Below are 21,275 nucleotides of genomic sequence, written 5' to 3'. Positions count from 1 at the left end.
GAGTCGCAAGCCCCGGCTAGTTTGATATAAATTTACTTGTACTAGTACCTGTAATCATTGAAATCTTTACAATCATCAAACAGCTTGGGATCATGACAATTGATACTGATATTAAAAAAACATGAGCAAAACCACCTTTAATCTTACGCAACATACATTTTCAAACTCTATCATTTTTTTATGTTACCTCACTGAAGACAAGACTAAACCAGCGATGACATGAGCGTGGAGGGAGTGAGGGGAAGAGGACGACCTAAGAAAACATGGATGGAGTGAGTGAGGATATGAGAGAGATGGATGTGAACGATCGGATGACGAATAATAGAGGAGCTGCGCCAACCCCAAATAGATTGGGTCACGGGCAGGGAAAAGAAGACTGAAGAGCTGTTAAAGCAATTTACATAAACCTACAACCACAAGATGCGTAAGTTTAAAGAAATCTGTCCACGGTTTTGCTGGTCATATAAAAAATTTTAAAAATTGACGAAGTCTTTCTAAGGATATTATTAAGGTTTTATCCAAATTTTTAGTAATTCTGGTGTGTTTTATTTCAAACTAGAGCATTGTCCCGACATCGTATGTCTATAATACAGATTCTGTCATACATGATTTGTAACTTTAACCGTTTACGCAGTTCACGCAACGGAAGCTCTCAAAAGGAAAATGTAAATTTTTATTGAATTAAAAATTATTTTCTTTATAAAATAAATATATATGAAAAACATACCTGTTATTTTATTTCAATAATATATTATTTGAATCAATTATTTGTTTGTTTAGCTCTATCGTTAATAAAACACGATCGTGTGGGCGAAATAAATTACGTTCTCAAAGCAACATGACACGCCGAGCTGAGACAATTATTTTGAAATCTTGAAATAAATATAAATCAAAATGTATTATTTTTGTATTTAATTATATCAGATATATTTTAGAGAAACTACTGAGTTTCGATTATTAACGGTAGAATCTACTATCCGAATCGATGGTAACTTTAAATTTAAACTAAATAAAGTTGTTTTATTTGGATTTGTTTAAGATATATTTTACGTAACTAAGTATTTTATTTTGAATCTTAATGTGGATTGAATTTGTGTGGCCTTAGCAACGTTTACAGGAATTGAGCGGCGTATTCACCCTTATTGCATTCCAAACGAGGGATTTTGAAGTTATACTTCTTTCGACGCGTTATTAATTGATAAGAGTGAATTTTATTATTCGCGTTCATCGTATTTGCTTGCTAAAATAAAAAATATAAGTCGCTCGAATTAGAGAACTATATCAATAGCCTGTAAATTTCCCATTGCTGGGCTAAGGCCTCCTCTCCCTTTGAGGAGATGCGGGTTGTTGGATACCCATGCGTCAAAATTTCGTTAAAATTAGACAAATGCAGTTTCCTCACGATGTTATCCGTCACTGCCGAGCACGAGATTAATTATAACACAAATTAAGCACATGAAAATTCAGTAGTGGTTTGAACCCATAATCATCGGTTTAGATGCACGCGTTCTAAGCCATCTGGGCTCTCACATACTAGACAACTAGATGTGAATCTATTCGAACACAAGATTAATACACAAATTTAGCACATGAGAAAGAAAATTAACTGGTGTTTTCCCAGGAATTAACTAGGCATCATCGGTTAAGATTTAAGTATCGCAATCGCTGGGTCACGATAAATATACGTCATTAATACAAATATTCATAGCAATTTGGGCTTACAATTAATCTAAAATTACATAATTTCTTTTAACATTGTATCATACGGGTATTATAAATTATATATGTCCATACAAACGAACAATTCTTAGGCAATTGTACGAAAATGACAGACAGTAACGGTTCAATGGACAATTTATCTCAAACAATTGGGTAATTCTGCTACTTTTTATGGATACGTAAGTTCAAATGTAACTCATTAAAATTTCACATATTATTTTTATTATATCTTTAAGTAAATGCCAACTGGTGGTAAGTGGTCACCACCATCCATAGACATCGGCGCGACATTTGGCGGTTAGAAATATTCACCATTCCTAACATTACCAATGCGCCACCAACCTTGGAGAGAGATATGTCATATTCCTTGTTTCACTGCCTCACTTATCTCGAATGGGAACACAACGATACTAAGTATTGCTGTTTGGCGGTCGAATATATGAGTAGTTGGCCCATACGGAGTACATACATATATAAATAACCATCTTCGCAACTGTGGATATGACAAAAACATCAAAGGCATTAGTCATAATGCCAAGACTAAAATAAAAAATATATCTGACATACTTTCTTTGATAAGGTATCGTTCTACTCCCGTGAACATTGGAAACGAGTAAAACACTTAAGATATATTATTGAATCTATATTTCGTCGAGTCATTCATTTCGTGATTATAAGTACTGAGATTCGTAGAAAGTAGAAGTGGAGTTCATGGAGTGGACTATGGAGCTTCTATGATTAGCTCATTCATACATTGTGTTTGATCGTAAAAGTGACTCTGTCTATCTGGGTAAACCCCTGAACCAAATTAGATGAAATTTGTTCTGAATAAGCTTGAAATCTAAGGCAGGACATAGTTTTTATGTAATAAATATATTGACATATACATTATATATGATATCACATTTCAGTGATATAAGAGTGACTGCCTTTAAATAACCCACAGGTAGGGAAAGGTCTCCTCTCTCTATGAGGAGAAGGTTAGGAGCATAATCTATTACGCTTCTAAAATTCTAGCTGTGTCAAAATTGGCGACATTTTAATAAAATTAGACACACAGATTAAAACAAAAACACAATTTAATCACATAAAACCTCAATGGTGCTCACCTGGGTTTGAACCCGCAATCTTCACTTAAGATTCATCTGTACTTATGTATTTATAATAAATAACATATGTATATAATGTAACATTATTAAATTGTAGGTACAGTATGCAAGTTAGACATTTTATTATAATAAATATAAAAAAATAAAACGTAAAACACTAATCGACATTTACGAAGATAATCTCAACAATGTGGCAATATAAAACAGGATTTTCCACGGTTAAATAGAAACAAGGGGTAAGTTGTAAAGTTACTTATCTCAGCCGTGAATCGAACCCGGAATCCTCAGGTAAGTTAGGACGCGCATGGGCCAAGTTAGAAGACATTTTGCTCACAGATAAGATAGGATGAATTGGGCAACAAAATGTTGTTTTTTCGTAACATAATATATAACATATGAACACTATTCTCCATAGGAAAATATATAATAAAATAATATTTAATATATGTATGACCGTATTATTTCTTCAAGGAAAAAAGTTAAGCATTTAAACAACTGTTACTTTAATTAAAGAATAGAATAATATTTATTACTTTAATTAAATCATAAAAATCAATAATAAATCAAAAAAAACTTATTTTCAATTGTTAAAGAATAACCCGACGAGTAACAAGCGATGCCGCAATGCGCCGGCGCACGGACAGCTAACACGTAGATCGCGATACGCAGCTGCTGCCCAACGAGATATCGGTGATTAATAATTGCGTGTTTTCCGTCAACTAGTCAGAGATTCGAATAGGAACTTGAATAAAGAAAAATTTATTTTATTTTAAATAACTTTGACTTAAATATAATTGTTATTTATTTTCGCATGGTATTAAATTAAATAAATTACGATTTAATATTGTTTAAATTTTGCGATACTGCGTTTATTGATCGCGGTGCCACTTTGTGTCCCGTGGAATAAGATTCCAAATATTTCCGAGAAAGGAGATTTATAGGAAGTCACTTTATTTTTCATATTGTTCTAAATTTGAAATTATTTAAAAAAAATGACTGATCACTTGAACGTATCTTTTAAAAAAAAAAGAAAGTATTATATAAAGAGTGATGAAAAAGTGTTTATAGTGCGTGGCTACTTTACGGGTATGAGTTATACATAAAGTCGACTTCCAACGACTTGCAACGAGACAGACAGACATGCGTGATTAACGACTACTGGGTGAAGATTACGAGATTAGTTACCAGTTGGGCTCCGTTGACATCGATAATTGATTTGCAACGTATACCTGTAACATTTATCTGTTCATTTTAAGTAACTATTATTGTATTACCATTATGCACGTGTTATCCCACGTGTGGGGGGAGGACGGGGACGGGGGGAAGTCAGATGTCTATTAATTTATTATATATGTAAAATTATGATCAGTTCAGTAGTTAAGACGTGACAGCGTAACAAACCAACACATAAAATCACTGTCGTATCTGTAATATTAGAAAAGTCGATGCCTCGTTAGTCTAACGGTGGGTTATAACGTTGCGGATCTCGAGGTTCTGGGTTCAAATCTCTTTGACATGCGCAGCTAGCCCATTGCTAATTCATTCTGGTCGTTTTCGATAAACGTAACTAAATCTCGTTCAACTCCATCTAATTTACGATTTTATAGTTTAAACTGCGCTCACGTACTCGTAATGATATAGTCACATCGAATGGCAGCGATTGACAATCTAGGAGATTGCTACGTATTGATTGGATGGATGACTCTATTTATTGTTAAATATCGTCATAGTGTATAATTTAGACTTTACCGTCAATAAAAATTACCGTTGTTATATGAATTGTATGTAAAGGTAATTTTATTTATAATCATGTGTCCAAAAAAAATTAACTCGCACTAAGACACAGTTCATATTATAATCAAATTGTATGTGTTAATAGATTTTGACCTTTTGTATAAAAAGCGACCTTAAATATAAGCATTATGTACCAACGAACTTTCGTAAGTACGATAAACATATGTATGTGTGCAAAAAATTTAACACACACTAGGACACCATAGATATTTTGTGTTGTTGTACGTACCAGAGTTAGTGGCTTTTGAGCTATTGGACAAAAAAGGAACGAAATACAATGTGCATTAGCGACCAACCAGGAAGTACAGGAGTAAATATTTGTATGTGTGCAAAAAGATTAACTCACACTAAGACACTTTTCATATTCAGAATTATCTGCCAACGAACCTTTGAAAGTACAACAATAAACATTTGTATGTGTGCAAAAAAATAACACACACTAAGACACTACACATACAACCAACTTATATGTGTTAATAAATAGCGAGCGGAGTTTATAAATAGAACTTCCGATCCCCGATTAAAAGGTAGATAAATTATCTGAGCAAGACAATCTTTTAAATAGCAAAACAGTTATTCCACGATATAGTCTTATCGATACCAAGGACAATGGCATAGGCTTGTAATAAATAAAAATTACAACGGCTACCCATTGTTTTGGGTACAAGATAATCGCATTAGGCGACTTACGGAGCCTGGTTATGCAATTAATCTTCATCTAGCCGGACCGGGTGAGTGGCTCAAGTTAAAAAAGGACTTACTAGAATGATTAAAAACGCGTGGAGTTTCGTTGAAGCATTCGTTGGTTCTCATGCAGTAACTTAATAGAGAAGAGTAACTACTGAGTTTCGGTGGTAACTTTAAAAGTAAGAGCCTACTTGAAAAAAGGGATTGCTTTTGCCGAGACACACGCGTCACGTAAGGAAAAACCGCTATGTCTCCGCGACCCTTCCATATTTTTCTCTTCTACTCTTTCTATTGTATACATTACATACATACAGTAACAGCCTGTAAATTTCCCACTGCTGGGCTAAGGCCTCCTCTCCCTTTGAGGAGAAGGTTTGTAGTATATTCCACCACGCTGCTGCAATGCGGGTTGGTGGAATACACATGTGGCATAATTTCGTTGAAATTAGACACATGCAGGTTTTTTCAGGATGTTTTCCTTCACCGCCGAGCACGAGATGAATTATAAAAACAAATTTAGCACATTAAAATTCAGTGGTGCTTGCCTGGGTTTGAACCCGCAATCGTCGGTTAAGATGCACGCGTTCTAACCACTGGGCCCACTCGACTCAGTACTATTGTATATGGTATAACCATTTTAATTCTTGTCATCTAATTATCACTGATAGACAAAAATGACCTTAATGAAAGTTAAATTAATTTGAATGGGATATTTTGTATCTACAACTAGCCTGTTAATAATCTGCATTTTTAAAAAGTTTTCTTGTAACTGCAATGCACTTTTTTTTTGTAAATATGGTTGAAAATTTAATTTAATCAAGAAAACAACTGACATTTGACTTTTATTCAGGATTTTCGGGAATATTTAGCTTCAGGTGTATTTCTTTTGAGTGTCCAACAGTAATCAACCAACATGTTCGGAGTCCACTTGCCTTGGTACCGTTTTTCCATGTCGGATATATCCTGATGGAATCGCTCGCCGTGTTCATCGCTAACGGCTCCCAAATTTTGAGGAAAAAAATCCAAAAGTGTAAGAAGTGTATCTTGAGCGACATATTGCATCCCATATTCTTGTGAGCTGATAAGAGGTTGTTAACCTACTCTTCATAGTTTTCGGCCTTGTGGTTTCCAAGAAAATTACAAACAATATTTCGAAAACATGTCCATGCCGATTTTTCGATCGGATTAACTTTTTGATCAAATTCTTTATCAGACAGTAGATGTCTAATTTGTGGTCTTACAAATATTCCCTCTTTTATTTTAGCATCGCTGATTTTTGGAAATTCCTGCTTCAAGTAACAAAAACCATCTCCATTTATGTCCATAACTTTGAAGAAGTTTTTTATAAGTCCGAGTTTGATGTGCAATGGAGGTAGCAATACATCTTTAGGGATATGTCTTTGAGCAGATTTTAAATTCGGATAGTTCACGGTGTGTCTAGATTTGTGATTGATACCTTTGATAGAAGTTTGGCAGAAATAACAATCTGATACATGGTCTTTCTGTTCAGACCATATCATTGGAACTGCAAACGGCATATGACGAGATACTTTAGCCCATGATGTTAATAAACTAACACACTGTGCAGAACAAACACTAGGAGTCCAGGTTTTGTCCAAATTTCCCACCGGAAAGCCATAATAATTAAAATAACAGTTTTTAACTAATAATGTCAAATTACGACGTTGACTTTTAATAGTAAGTTGACCGCAGATGTAACAAAAGTTATTGGGATGGTTTACACACACTCTGGACATCTTATTACGATGTACAGAAACGACAATCACAAAGAAAACCGTTACAATTTCAATAATTTAATATTAATTTATCGGAAACATACGTCGGTAAGCAAAATTCGCGTAATCAATTTAGTTTATGTTTAACGAAAACTGAGGGTGATTGAACAAAACTAAGTATGAGGTTCATATGCGGGTAGGTAGTAGTGTTTAAAAAACCGACTTGATTTTGTTTAACAAAAATACCGTTTACCAGTGTTATTCTCAATACTTGTCAATTTATACTATGGCGTATGTTATTTAACTCATAATATACAGCGGAAGTAATTTCGTTCTAAACGGAAGTCCCAAGATTCCTCTCGTTTTTTTTAATAATTAAATTTTTAAATATTTTAGCAATCCGTTGCCATTAAAGGAAGTAAAGTGAAGTGACATCCTGTATATCACAGCCAGGCAAAAGCAGCTTTCTTTTGAGGGGAAAGATTGAAGCTTAATCCACCATGATTTTATGTCATGTAGGTAGTTGACAATGATGTTGAGGTATAAAAATTGGTGCTGTAAGAAATATTAAACATTCCCTACATCACCAATACGCTAACTTTGGGAACTAAAATGTAACGTCCCTTGTGCATAAAGTTACACTGGCTCGCTCAAACTTCAAACCGGAACACAAGTATACTAAGTATTTCTGTTTGGTGGTAGAATATCTGATGAGTAGGTGACACCTGCCCAGAAACCTACTCCAACGCCATTCACGTTACATATGTAGCTAATTTTCATCTCACTCAGGCAAGTTTCCTTACTTTATTTAACCGCTGGGCACGAGATAAACGATAACCACAAATTAAGTATATAAAAATGAATTTGTGCATGCACGAGTTTGAAACTGCATTCTGCGATTAAGAATCACGCTTTCATACTACTGAGCCATCTCGTCGTTGTGCCGACATTGACCACTGACTGTAATGATTACTTTTAAAAATGACTCATTAATCAATAAAAGTAGATTTTTTTCTAAGACAATTAAAAATATAACTACGCAACGGTCATTGCATCCAAAGAATTCCATTAAAAAAAATATGTAACAGTAAAACACTTAAAATTTACTTATTTGCTATCGAGTTCGTAACTTGTACCCAAAAAAATATATAATCTCGGGACAAATGGATGACTCGCAATATACTCAGCTGGAGTCTGTCCTTGATAATTTAGGATTAATGGTCGCGCTAGGGCGCAGGTTGTTAAATTAATCATTGTCCTTATTTTTCACACTAATCTGTCATTCTGATAAATTCGACACATTGGCATAAAATTTTCACCCACACATATTCTAATGCCAAACAAAAAGCTTAGTATTGTTGTAATATGGCTTGAAGAGTAAGTGAGCCAGTGTAGCTATAAGCACAAGGGACATAACATCTATTTCAAGGAATGATTAAACCTTTCTTACAGCGCCAATGTCTATGGGCGGTGGTGACCACTTACTATCAGGTGGCGCTTTAGTTAATCTGTCTTTATATGAAATAAAAAAAGAAATCCATACAATTGAGCTTATTCATCAGGCTATCGGGTATATTTCAATTATTTTCCTTGAGTGAAATAAAATGCCTATCAAAAATCATAATTGCACAACAGTCACTTGCCTTGAATATTTTTGTCTATTCCAATCGAAAAAGTAATAAAGATGAACAAACCTTAGAGTATTTATCAATAGCTCGACTATTGTATACTAAGATTTTATATTCATATGTAATTATTTGTAAAACTCCAACTTAACGACTTAATTTAACTCCCAAAATTCCGATACAAGCTTCGTCGACGTTCAAAACTATTTTTTTTTCGAAAATCCATAATGAATATCACAGATTAATCAAGCTCTCGACCAATATCGCATCAATTCGCTGTCAAATGTTGTTTATTTGGCTGTTGTACTCTTGTGGTTGGTACAGGCGATACGTTAATCGATGCCCAATAAACAAACAAACTTACTCACTCACGAAATAATTCCAATTTTATCCAAGAAAAACCATTCTATTAAATGTAAACATTAAAGGGAAGGGACGTACATTAATTTACTGCGGTGTCACGGTTTGTGTGAAAAATTCATAAAACAGGTGTCAGTTCGAGTGAATATAAAATTATTATATATTCTAAAATGTTTACTAAATACATTTTTTAAAACAGTTTATTTATATTCTCGCCTGTTTCCTCTACGCAAGGGTGGACTTAGAATTTTATTCACTTCCCGTTCGCAGCGCCATTAACGGGTCCAATCTAAACCAAACCTACCTACTCGAACACACACAAAAAAGAAACATCAAAATCGACCCAGCCGTTTTGGAGGAACTCAATCACATAAACATGTACAAAAGAACTGTATTGTTTTCAAAATTGTACTTTAAAAAAAAATTCAAGAAAAATTCATTAGCCAGTCTGCCTACATATTAAAAATAATATAAAGATCTATAAATAATTAAAGTTATTACTACCATGAACACGATACTAAACAAACTCCAAAATTAGGTAATGAACGAGATTTCCAACTTCACTTTAATTAATTCATCGTAAAATTAATCACCGAATACTAGTCGAAAATTTGTTTGACAGAAACCCTTAACCCGACCCGAGACTCGAACCGTGTACTCGCTAACTCGTTCAACTTAATAGCACGTTTCATTTAAAATCCAAAAAGGTAGAGTGTGTTTCAGTCAAAAGTAGGTTGGATTGATTTCAGTTATGATGCTGGGAGCAGTTAATGTAAAATACAAGAGCATATTATTTCAAGTGATACTTCTTTGCGATTTTTTTAAGAGTCAAATTTGAACATACGAAACATTACTGCCGCAAAAATATTTCACTTTTTTCAAGTATAATGAGTTGCCTTCATATATTATTTATTTTAAAACAAAAATCCTCTTCGCCATCCTATGATGATTACGGTTTGAAGAATGTTGCAGTCGATTAATCACTATTATGGAGTATTATTACTGCATCGGTCTATAATAGTGATTCTTGAGTGAGGTCTGCATCTTAACCGATGATTGCGGGTTCAAACCCAGGCAAGCACCACTGAATTTTCATGTGCTTAATTTGTGTTTATAATTCATTTCGTGCTCGGCGGTGAAGGAAAACATCGTGAGAAAATCTTGTGTCTAATTTCAACGAAATTCTGCCACATGTGTGCCAAACCGCACTGGAGCAGCGTGGTGGAATATGCTCCAAACCTTCTTAAAAAGAGAGGAGGCCTTAGCTCAGCAGTGGGAAATTTACAGGCTGTTAATGTAAATAGGTCCATAATACTGATTTAAAATATTTTGATTTGATATCAATCCGCAACAAATATTTGATAGCAACAGTTGCTATACTCTAACCTTAACAGCACCATAGGAGATATATCAGAGCATAATTGTGTGCTCAATGCTCAACAGGTATTTTCTTTCTCTCCTAAACTCCTGAGCTGCTGAAACTACTGAGAATTTATGGACACAAAATCCAAGCCGAGATAAGAACTCAAGATATATGTAGTTAGATAAACTATTCACTTGATTGGTTGGGTACTACCATTCATCGGATATTCTACCGCCAAATAACAATAACTATTTGTGTTCCGGTTTAAAGGGAGCCAGTGCAACTCTAGGCTCAAGGCTTATAGCATCAAGTCTAAGTTTGGTGGTGCATTGGTCTGATGTATGGAATGGTTAATATTTCTTACAGCGCCATTATAAATTTATATATAAAAAAAAACTACACAGACAAATGATATACAACATTTACAAATGTTAATATAATAATTAAGAAATATATAGCTAATTATTACGCCATATTCGTGTTAAATATTTCGATAGTGTGTCAAGGGACTAATAAACTTTATTTACGGCTGACCCATATATTTAGTACTCTTGTTTCTTATGATGTATTTATAGGAATTTGATGGTATTGGGTAAACACGCCGTGATAAAAGAACGAGACCTGACTTTCGACTTTAGTATGAAAAAATATTTGTTTCAAATTTAATTTACTTTGAAAATACAGGGATATTATGTAGTTTCGGATATCTGAGGATACCGAGATTATTTCGGATAATCCAACTGTTTCGGACAGTTACAGTTACGTACAGTTACAGTTACAAATATATAATTATTAGATTGTAAAAAAGAAAAATAAAATTACATTTTGTCTTTGTATATAGACTACTATTTGGTATCAGGTATAAGTACAAAAAAAATACTAAATAGCCTTTTAAAAGTACCCTATTTAATTACAACACTATGCAAAAACTAAATTCGTTTACGGTTTCGAATAGATTTTTATTTCGGATAACCGATAGTTTCGGTTACGGTTACATAGCTCTATAGCATCTCTGTTTTAACGTAAATATAAGATGTAAAATTGAATAACTGAACTATAGACAGCGTTTTTAAATTTGAGGCGTCTATAGTTTTTTTTTTTTTATTTAACTCGATGTTAAAGGAAAACAACGTAAGGCCCACATGTGTTGCGTGATAATGCCATATGTGTATCTACGGACCTCTAATGGTTCCAAACTTTCTCTTAAACGAAGGCTTTTATGAGCAATAAGATATAACGATACAATTACGAACCCTTACTTTTTATGTACTACAATACGTATAGTCCTAATTTTTTTTTTTATTTAAAAATTGTAGGCAGCCTGACAAAGGAGTCGCCCTGATTAAAACCACAACCTATAAGAAGTAGGTACGGTAAGTTATTTTAACCATTTTTACACAACAGATGCAACACCAACTATAGGACCGAAGATGTTATATGTCTCTTAATTAGTAGTTACACTGGCTCACTCACCCTTCAAACCGAAACACAAAAATACCAACTTTTGTTTGACGGTCGAATATGCGAGGACTGGTACCTACCCAGAGGCTTGCATAAAGCCCTACCTTCCAATAATATTATTATTATTTCATCAATATATTAAGTTGTTTAGACAACCTTTTAATATGCTCTAGATACGGAACCCATAAGTATTATCGTTATTATGATAACCTAGATAAAACTAAAACTTCCAATGTGAGTGTGTGAGAAACCGTACAAAATATATTAGGTTCGTCAACAAATAATTTTCTCGTTTAATCTCAAGGCATTTTGAACTCTATTTTCTATAAATCAAGAATCAAAACTAACTGCCTGTAAATCTTACGCTATTTTAAATATTAGTGTACGAAGAAAAAACCAAATTATAAATATTGCACATATGTTTTGAACTTTATCTTCAAAGGGAGAAGTAATAAAATTAAATAAATCATACAAATATTGAACTGTTAGAAAATTTCTATCAATAAACCTAATTAGAAAAGTATTTTAAACCACACTGAATTCAGTTAGACAATTACTGGGCAACTTATCACACTGTAACTGTTGCATCAGTCATTATCTTTCCTCATACAACACACAGACACGCATAGATTGGCTGGCTTTAAGAAATTCAGCAAAAACAAAAGACATTTGGCTACTACGTGTTGGGTCTCTAAAACGGGGCATGAATTTGACCCCCATGAGCCCTTAGGGAAGTAGCGGAATGATTAAGTTCATAAAAATTCAAATGATAACATTTAAACCGCTTTAAATACGCAGGGCTCTAAGGGGGCGTTTATAAACTATAGTCTAATCCAATCGAAGAACGAATAAAGGTAAGTAAACAAACCTCAGATTTACGTATTTCACGCGGTTTTCTAATAGCTCTTCTATATTGTGTACTACTAACAAATCTTTAATAATATGTCTTTATTTATATTACAACATATTCAATTTAACTTTCAGTGTTATTAAACTTTAGTTCCAATAACAGCTTCATCGAAGATCAAACCGCATTATTTTGAAAATTATAAATTAATCTCATAGATTATATTCAAGGTTTCGACCAAAGATATGGCATCATTTTTCGATGTCAAATTTTGTTTATTTTGCTTTTACCCTCGTGTTGTTAGAGTTGACTATATGTTTATCAAAAGAAATGTGTGATGTATGGTAGAATGCTACATATGACTAACTAGGTTTACGTGGGCAGAGGAGGGTTTGGTAGAATTATGATCCAAAATTAAAAAAAGGTCAAGACAAAGTATACCTTACGAAACACAAACCCCCCTTGGGTTCAAGACACTTGAATGTATCAACGTGGTTTATGGACGCACCCTTACGACGATATATTCGCCTGTAAAATGCCAGCGTAACCCAACGTAATCTCTATCACTCGGTATTCGAGCGTCCAATCCTGTTTCCGTACGGTGCCGTCACGTGATCGCATTACGTTCAAATGCGTGTAAAATTGAGGAGAGATTGCTTCTTACGAACGGAGCCGTGTAACTTGTATCGTTAGATTTTTGTTACGGGCTGCAGGTGAATGCTGTAATTTTTTTACGAGTGTCGCTGATTTCAGTTTATTTTAACAATTTTACTGTATAATGACGTATTTCGAATAAAAAAAAAACCTTTTTTAAATATTTTTTGTAATGATTTTGTCGTGTAAAGGTTATGCAAAATTGTTACTTTTTTCATTTAAATGGGATCAAACAGGAAGTAATTTTCCAAGAAAAAATACTAAGGAATTGAAAACTTCCTTTATTTTGAAGTCAGTTAATCAAAACAATGGTGGAAAGGAAATATTAAAAATAATGCGTCATCTCGCTAATTGCGTTAATATATATATATATATATCTTGTAGAATTTACAATTGTCACAATGTTTTACGCTAAAGTAACTCAAAGGTGTTCTAATGTTGAAATTGAATCCGCCACTTTTAATTAAGATCAAGTTGGTCCATATCTCTTTCAATACGACACTGTAAATTGTTATATAAAATATTTTTTGAGCCGAGATGGCCCAGTGGTTAGAACGCGTGCATCTTAACCGATGATTGCGGGTTCAAACCCAGACAAGCACCACTGAATTATTATGAGCTTAATTTGCGTTTATAATTCATCTCGTACTCGGCGGTGAAGGAAAACATCGTGAGTTAACCTGCATGTGTCTAATTTCAACGAAATTCGGCCACGTGTGTATTTCACCAACGCGCATTGGAGCAGCGTGGTATATGCTGCAAACCTTCTCCTCAAAGGAAGAGGAGGCCTTAGCCCAGCAGTGGGAAATTTACAGGCTGGTTACGTTATGTTACGTAATAATTTTTTTGACTACATTATTTTAGTAAACCTTTTCTCGAGACATTCAAGACATTACACTACGGTGTGAACGGCGGCTCTGTTAACGCATTTTATTATCTGTAAACGAAAATTTAATACATCATTCGCGTGTAAACCGTGACGTGCTTCATATACACCAGATGAATAGAAACGCCGGTTTAATAGAAAAATTATAGCCAATTTAGTTTCCAATTGCGTAGGAGCGATCCATTTGTGGGGTAACGGAGGTGGCTGGTAATGAGCCTAGATTTTTACCCGACATAAGTTCAGATATATGATCGATTTAAACACAAATCCAACCATCATGTTCGCAAATCTCGTAAAATTCTTTTTTTTATACTATATAGTTAGGCATGGGCCACCTGATGGTAAGCGGTCAACACCGCCCATAGACAATGGCCTACCGTCCGCATACCTATATCATGAAAAGAAAAAAAATAGTAACAAGAGTACCAAAGGAATTTCTCACTGGTCCTCTCGGTAGAATTTACCTTAGGATCGCACGGAATCAAAGGTAAATAAAGAAATGTCATACTTGATTGATACTGTTATAGATATGTTAGGTATTTTTCATTACGGCCAGTAAACATTTATAAAAAAAAAACAAATAAATCTATATTATGCTTTGATCAACTAATGTTTTAATAAAATTGAAAACCCGTATTGCGAATAGAGCATTCGAAAACGTATTGTATTTTATGAACTATTCAGCACTTTAATGAAAACAAATATTATTTATTAAACGAGCGAGGAACTTTATTAATTTAGCTTCGAAAAATATGCTTGGATTAATATGTTAGTGTTTAAGTTAGGGTCTCCAGACACTGTGAGTCTGAAAATATTTAGATAAATTTATGTGTTTCGTCGTTGATCTTAACATTCAAACCCGCGAAGAAAACCCCTAAACATTCAAGTGTTTAATTTGTGTTTATAATTCATCATAAAAAAAATCCATAATATAAACTTACACATCAATCTATCAAATACCAGTAGTATCCACTTACCTGATTTGGAGCATGGTGTGATATCCGAACCTTCTCCCATAGGTCCCTTCAATAAGACATTTACTCTATTTACTTTCATAAATAAAATTTAACACATATAAATACGATCAAGTCCTATGTGTGCGGAAGCAAACACAAATAGAAAGGCATTCATAAATTCCCAATGCGCTTTATAGAACTTCAAAGAAATATAACACAATAGCGTTGCACTTAAAATAGGTAGATCGGCTCTATCTCTGGGTATCCCGAACTCTTTGTTGGGATTTCTTTTGATTCTCATTTGTCACATTGTGTCGATACTTGCTCTGTATTTCTTCGGTTTCTTTTAAACATACTTTTAATACTTTCTTATGTGAGCCTTGTGAATAATACAATAATACTCGATTTGAGGAATTTGTAACGTATAGCGGTTTCCAGATTATACAAATTATACTAAAAATGTATATGACGACCTCCGTGGTTGAGTAGTGTGTACACCGGTTTTCATGGGTACGCCACTCCGAGGTCCCGGGTTCGATTCCCGGCCGAGTCGATGTAGAAAAAAGTTCATTAGTTTTCTATGTTGTCTTGGGTCTGGGTGTTTGTGGTGCCGTCGTTACTTCTGATTTTCATAACACAAGTGCTTTAGCTACTTACATTGGGATCAGAGTAATGTATGTGATGTTGTCCAATATTTATATTTATTTATATTTATATTTATAACTGCTAGCATCGGCTAGAAACAATGTAACAAATATTGACTATGCCTTACATTGCTAAAGTGCCACCAACTTTGGGAATTTCTTGGCGTTACGTTCTTTATACCTGTAATAATAATACTAATTGCAGTTTGTCAGTAGAATATATGATGAATCTGTGGTACCAACTTGTGGGTTTGCACTAACCGAGGTGGTAGTTAGAAGCCTGCAAGTATTACAAACAAGTAAAGATTATCCCATAACCTTACGCGCTACCTTTTGGACCGTAATGCGGCCAGTTTATCATCCCTTGTGAGTGATTTACTAAATCACTAACTGAGGAAACTATAACTCTATATTTAACCAAATATTTATATTTTCTCGATCTGCTATATTTTGGTAAAATGGAATCCATATAAGCGAAGCATTTTCATAGAAACACACACACCACATCATCACACAACATCAAAAACTTTCAAAAATCAAGATGATCCATAGGTGAAAACCGTGTGTCTTATTATTAAGATTTCGGGTTCGAACTCGGACAAGTATCACTGAGTTTTCATGAGCTAAATTTATTTCGTGCTAGGCGGTGAATGCATTTATCTGAAAGTAGGATTTTACAGGACGTTTACAGGATGTTACTTTTATTGTCATTCTTAAGCCCATATAACCATTAAAGATTCAACACATCCACCGTCCATCTGTATGTAGTGCAAAGTTCATACATATATAACCCCCATAGGGGGGCATTTAATAATCTAAAATTAAATCTCATATAAGGTGCTCTTTTTGTGAAAAAAATCTCTTTTTATCAAATAAACTCTATTTTCTAGTAAAAAGTTTCATCAAAATAACAATAATGAAGATTATCTATATTATAAAACTGCATACAGAATAATATTTAGAATGTAAATTGAGAACAGTGTGTTTGAATATTTGTTACATAGTATGTCATACAGCAGAACAAATTACGAATAAGGGACTAATCCAGGCCCTGAAACAAGTCATAGGGTACTTTTGTGTTTATTATTAAGGCATACAGATTTACCAACATTTTAATTTACGCCCATCAAAGCGGGCAACAGCTAGTTTTACTAATAAAGTATTTTCTTCAACATTTTTATTTAAAATCTAATTATATTAATTAATTAGCTTCTCTTGGAACTTTGTTAACATAGAAAGTAAAGAAAAATTCTCTTTGTATTTTATCTTTTATTAAACATTTCAAGCACAGGTGAGCATAGCTTTAGCAGTTATAATACAAATAATAATATACCTCATCTTAAGTAACAAGATGTATCTGTATAGTACTGTAAGGGATAAAAAATAACAGTGAATTATTTTAGTTTTCAAAAATATATTAAAGTTAAATTGTTAATTTTTTACCTCTGAACTCCGTTATTTATGAACTAAATTCGAAATTATTTTTTTGTTTGAGAGATGTACTTTCCATTTGATCTTATTTAAATTGGAACGAAACTTACCAAACATAAGGGTGAGAAAAAAAAATTGATGTAATATTTTATTAATCAATATTTTTTATTATAACTCAGATTAGAACTTATTAGTATGTCAGAATTGTTCATACTAATGTCCTCTTGTCATTGATATATATTTGTATATGTAAGTATGTGTCTTCAACTTTTGTTGAGTTGTTGACTTGTAATCGTAAAGAGCCGAGATGGCCCAGTGGTTAGAACGCGTACGTCTTAACCGATGATTTCGGGTTCAAGCCACTGAATTTTCATGTGCTTAATTTGTGTTTATAGTTCATCTCGTGCTCGGCGTTTAAGGAAAACATCGTGGGGTAACCTGCATGTGCCTAATTTCAACGAAATTCAGCCACATGTGTATTCCACCAACTCGCATTGGAGCAGCGTGGTGCAATATGCTCCAAACCTTCTCCTCAAAGGGAGAGGAGGGCTTAACCCAACAGTGGGAAATTTACTGGTTGTAAAAAAAATGTAATCGTTTTTGAGGAAACATTCTAGAACAATGACTTAATTAAACTATTTAACTAAGCTTTACCAGTTCAAGAAAATATCCTACAAGCTGTCAGAAGATATGTTTTCTAACTTTATCGACAAATGTCATAATAATACTAACCAATTTACACAAAATATGTATCTAAACCCTTCTTGTGAAATGCAAATCACTGTTCTGTTTCTGAAATGTACCCAGACAGACACACCAGGTGACCTCAATTAGTTATATATATGTAGATATAATATTTAAGCTGCTGCTAATTGCATTCAAAACGATATTCCACAATTGGAAACGTGCATTATGTATTCAAACATTTTTAGCTTTTACGTAATTGAATTATAATCCAATTTCGTTTGCTTATTTAACAGAAATACAGCTAACGTGTATTGACGTCACATTATGAAGGAACTATCTAAAATTTATAACTTAATTCTGATCGTGACGACGTTAATACACACTACTATCGAAACTCGAACGATTCTCGAATAAATCCTCGTAAATTTTTCACTTATAAAAAATACTAAGTACATTTTTATCTGTATGAATTTACGATTTTATATTTAACTGTCTTACAGTATTTAAAAAAGGAACAAACGTTTCAGCACGCATCATACGAATAAATATCATATTTTGTAATTATTTTTGTAAATATTTCAATACTGATATATACTTTTCAGAATAACTTATATCCCATTTAATATACTAATAAATTAGTTTTTTATAGTTTACTAGTGTTCTTGTGTATAACAAGGAGCTGCGCTTCGCAATTCACTCACTTTAAATTTCGACTATTGACGTGACAAAAGTGAATTTCATCTTGTTGTAAATAAATAAAACGAGACAATGGTAGGATATGTTATGATGTTCAAATTCGAAAATAAATTTAGCGCCGAGTGCACTAACTCGCGCCGATAATAAAATGCAATTTACCTCCATTATTATATCCACGAAATTTTCAATTTCAGTCTTAATAAATTCAAGATGGCGTGAGATTTAATAATCCGCATTATCTTTCAAGCTTTAATTTGTATACCATATATTTTAGACATTAATTTTAATTTTTTATGCATGATACGTTTTATATACTATTATTTATATATTTAACGATAATTAATACATTATTGATATATTATATGTGAGATATCTGAACAATCTTGTCTTTACATTAATATCGATTCGTCGATTTATGTGGAGAACACGGACATATAATATAATATATATATATATATATACGGACACGGATATTTAAAACAATTCGAAGATCTTTAGCACACTTTTTAAACGCCACAGGTGGGCAAAAACTTACTCCTCTATAAGATAAGTTACGTTATGACATATTTTTTCATCATTAAAAACTTTAAAACACAAATTATGAAAGTAAAATCTCAGATATGCTTGTTTGAATTTAAATTATTTATCGGCAGGCAGCAGTATAAAGGCAGTTGATAAAATTGGTAGACAGATGGTAAGTGATCAACCTCGAAATATAAGCAACATTGGAAAAATCATTCGAAGAGCAAAAAGTATGAACCACCTACACTACCGACCAAAAAAATACACCGGCAAATTTTAACTCACCCTTCAAACTGGAAAACATCCAGACAAATTATTGGGCGGTAGAATGATAATCAACGAGCAGGAGGTACTTACTCAGACTAGCCTACCCGCAAGCATACTCATACGTCATATATCCTTACTTACCAAATCAAATCAAATCAAAATACTCTTTATTGTACACCAGTAAACACATAGTTTAGTCACGTTCAAGAATGATGCACAAGAGGCGGCCTTATCGCTAAAAATTGCTATCAATCACGAAATCTCAGAAATTATAACACCTACAAACTTGAAATTTGGCAGGTAGGTTCCCTATAGGGTGTAGACATCCGCTAAGAACGGATTTTATGTAACTCCACCCCTGAAAAGTTAAAACGGGGGGTTGGAACGTGGGCGATCTCTTCCAAGCAACCTTAGAAAGAGGTAGGGGTGTACAAAGCAGATATAAACATAATATATAAATAAATTACAGTGAAATAATAATATATTTATCTACCTGATATCGAACATGCATACATATATGTATGTATCTAATTAGATATACATTTTCAGTAATATACTAATAATAGTTTCTATTAAACCTCTGAACTGATTTAGATGAAATTTGGTACTAGGATAGTATAAACCCAGAGAAGGACATAGACTATTTTTAGCCTAAATTCACCTTACGAGTAGGTATGGAGGATGACGGTTTGTGCTTTAGGTTACATTTTATAAATTACGCGCGAATAAAGCCGCAGTTTTAACTAGTAGATAACATATATAATACTAAAAATCACAATTTATAATCAGGAATTTTAAAGCGAACGAGAAATGAAAGTTTAAGAGTTTAAAAAATCGTTACTGGTCGAGTTCTACATATGTATTTTTCGTAAAACATTCGTAGCATATGTGAAACCGGGCCCGTCAATACAAATGGCGGATCGGAATGACATGTTAACTGAAAAATGAAATGTGTACAGAATTCGAAAAAGCGAAAACGAAAACAAAATTATAACTCGACTGTTTTAGATTTTTCAGAAAAATATAAGGTTTATGCACCATTACATCGGATATTTTTGCTCGACACTTTGATATAGAAAGAATATCCTCATGACCTGGCACAAGTGCGTAAATATATCACTTCTCTAGTTGATAATCACATAATATAAACACATACGACTGGAGTATGAGAAATTGCAAAGTCAACAAAACCACATTTTAAGAGTCCTATTTAAGATTTGAAACCAGGACCTAGACCGACTTAAACTACACGAGCCAATCTTTATTTAATCTTTAAATTAACATGATGTATGATGACATATTTCTCGGTCAGGTCAGGTCACATCATAAGAAATCGAGGAAACCAATCAGTTACTTGGATTTTATTTGTGTAATATACTTTTTCATCTTTTTTTCAATGATAAATTTCAAAGCAATGATCAATGAAAAGTGATTACAGCGCAATTACAGCTTTTCGATATTTTAAAATTGAACTAATTTGAGTTCACGATCGTTTGTGTCAAAATTATTTTACTAATAATTAAATTCAATTATGATATTTTAAGATCATAATTGAAGCATAACACATAGATACCTATATCAATTCAAATGTTACATATGTAATAGGTCACATGTGTAACATTTGAATTGAATGAATTTTCAAAATAAATGTTTAAGTTCTTGTGACATCTCGGCCTAAATATCTCATAAGCGGTAAAATATAATATTTAAATTAAAGTTAAATGACCTTACAAAAGCGAAGACATCTTACACTTTACTTTCGTTTTGAGTTAGCGATAAAATATACATTATATTTCATTACTATATTCGCTCGATCGCTCAGAGAGTTAAC

The 21,275-nt window shown here is 33.2% G+C and overlaps 1 protein-coding gene and 1 long non-coding RNA gene across 2 annotated transcripts in view; one reads left to right on the top strand and one right to left on the bottom strand.

Annotated features, from left to right (window-relative positions):
* The window catches only part of LOC135194169 (uncharacterized), a 211,292-nt gene extending 195,403 nt beyond the window's left edge, over positions 1-15,889 (top strand). The window contains exon 2 of the long non-coding RNA XR_010309691.1: positions 15,757-15,889. This is a non-coding gene — a long non-coding RNA (uncharacterized LOC135194169). The remainder of the gene's footprint in view (positions 1-15,756) is intronic.
* Positions 1-21,275, bottom strand: part of LOC113398380 (uncharacterized) — a 619,887-nt gene that overhangs the window by 356,168 nt on the left and 242,444 nt on the right. The window lies entirely within an intron of this gene.

The sequence above is a fragment of the Vanessa tameamea genome, chromosome 26 (genome assembly GCF_037043105.1).
Source record: "Vanessa tameamea isolate UH-Manoa-2023 chromosome 26, ilVanTame1 primary haplotype, whole genome shotgun sequence".
NCBI lineage: Eukaryota > Metazoa > Arthropoda > Insecta > Lepidoptera > Nymphalidae > Vanessa > Vanessa tameamea.
Note: the sequence above shows the minus strand (reverse complement) of the source record. Positions and strands in the feature narration are given on the sequence as shown.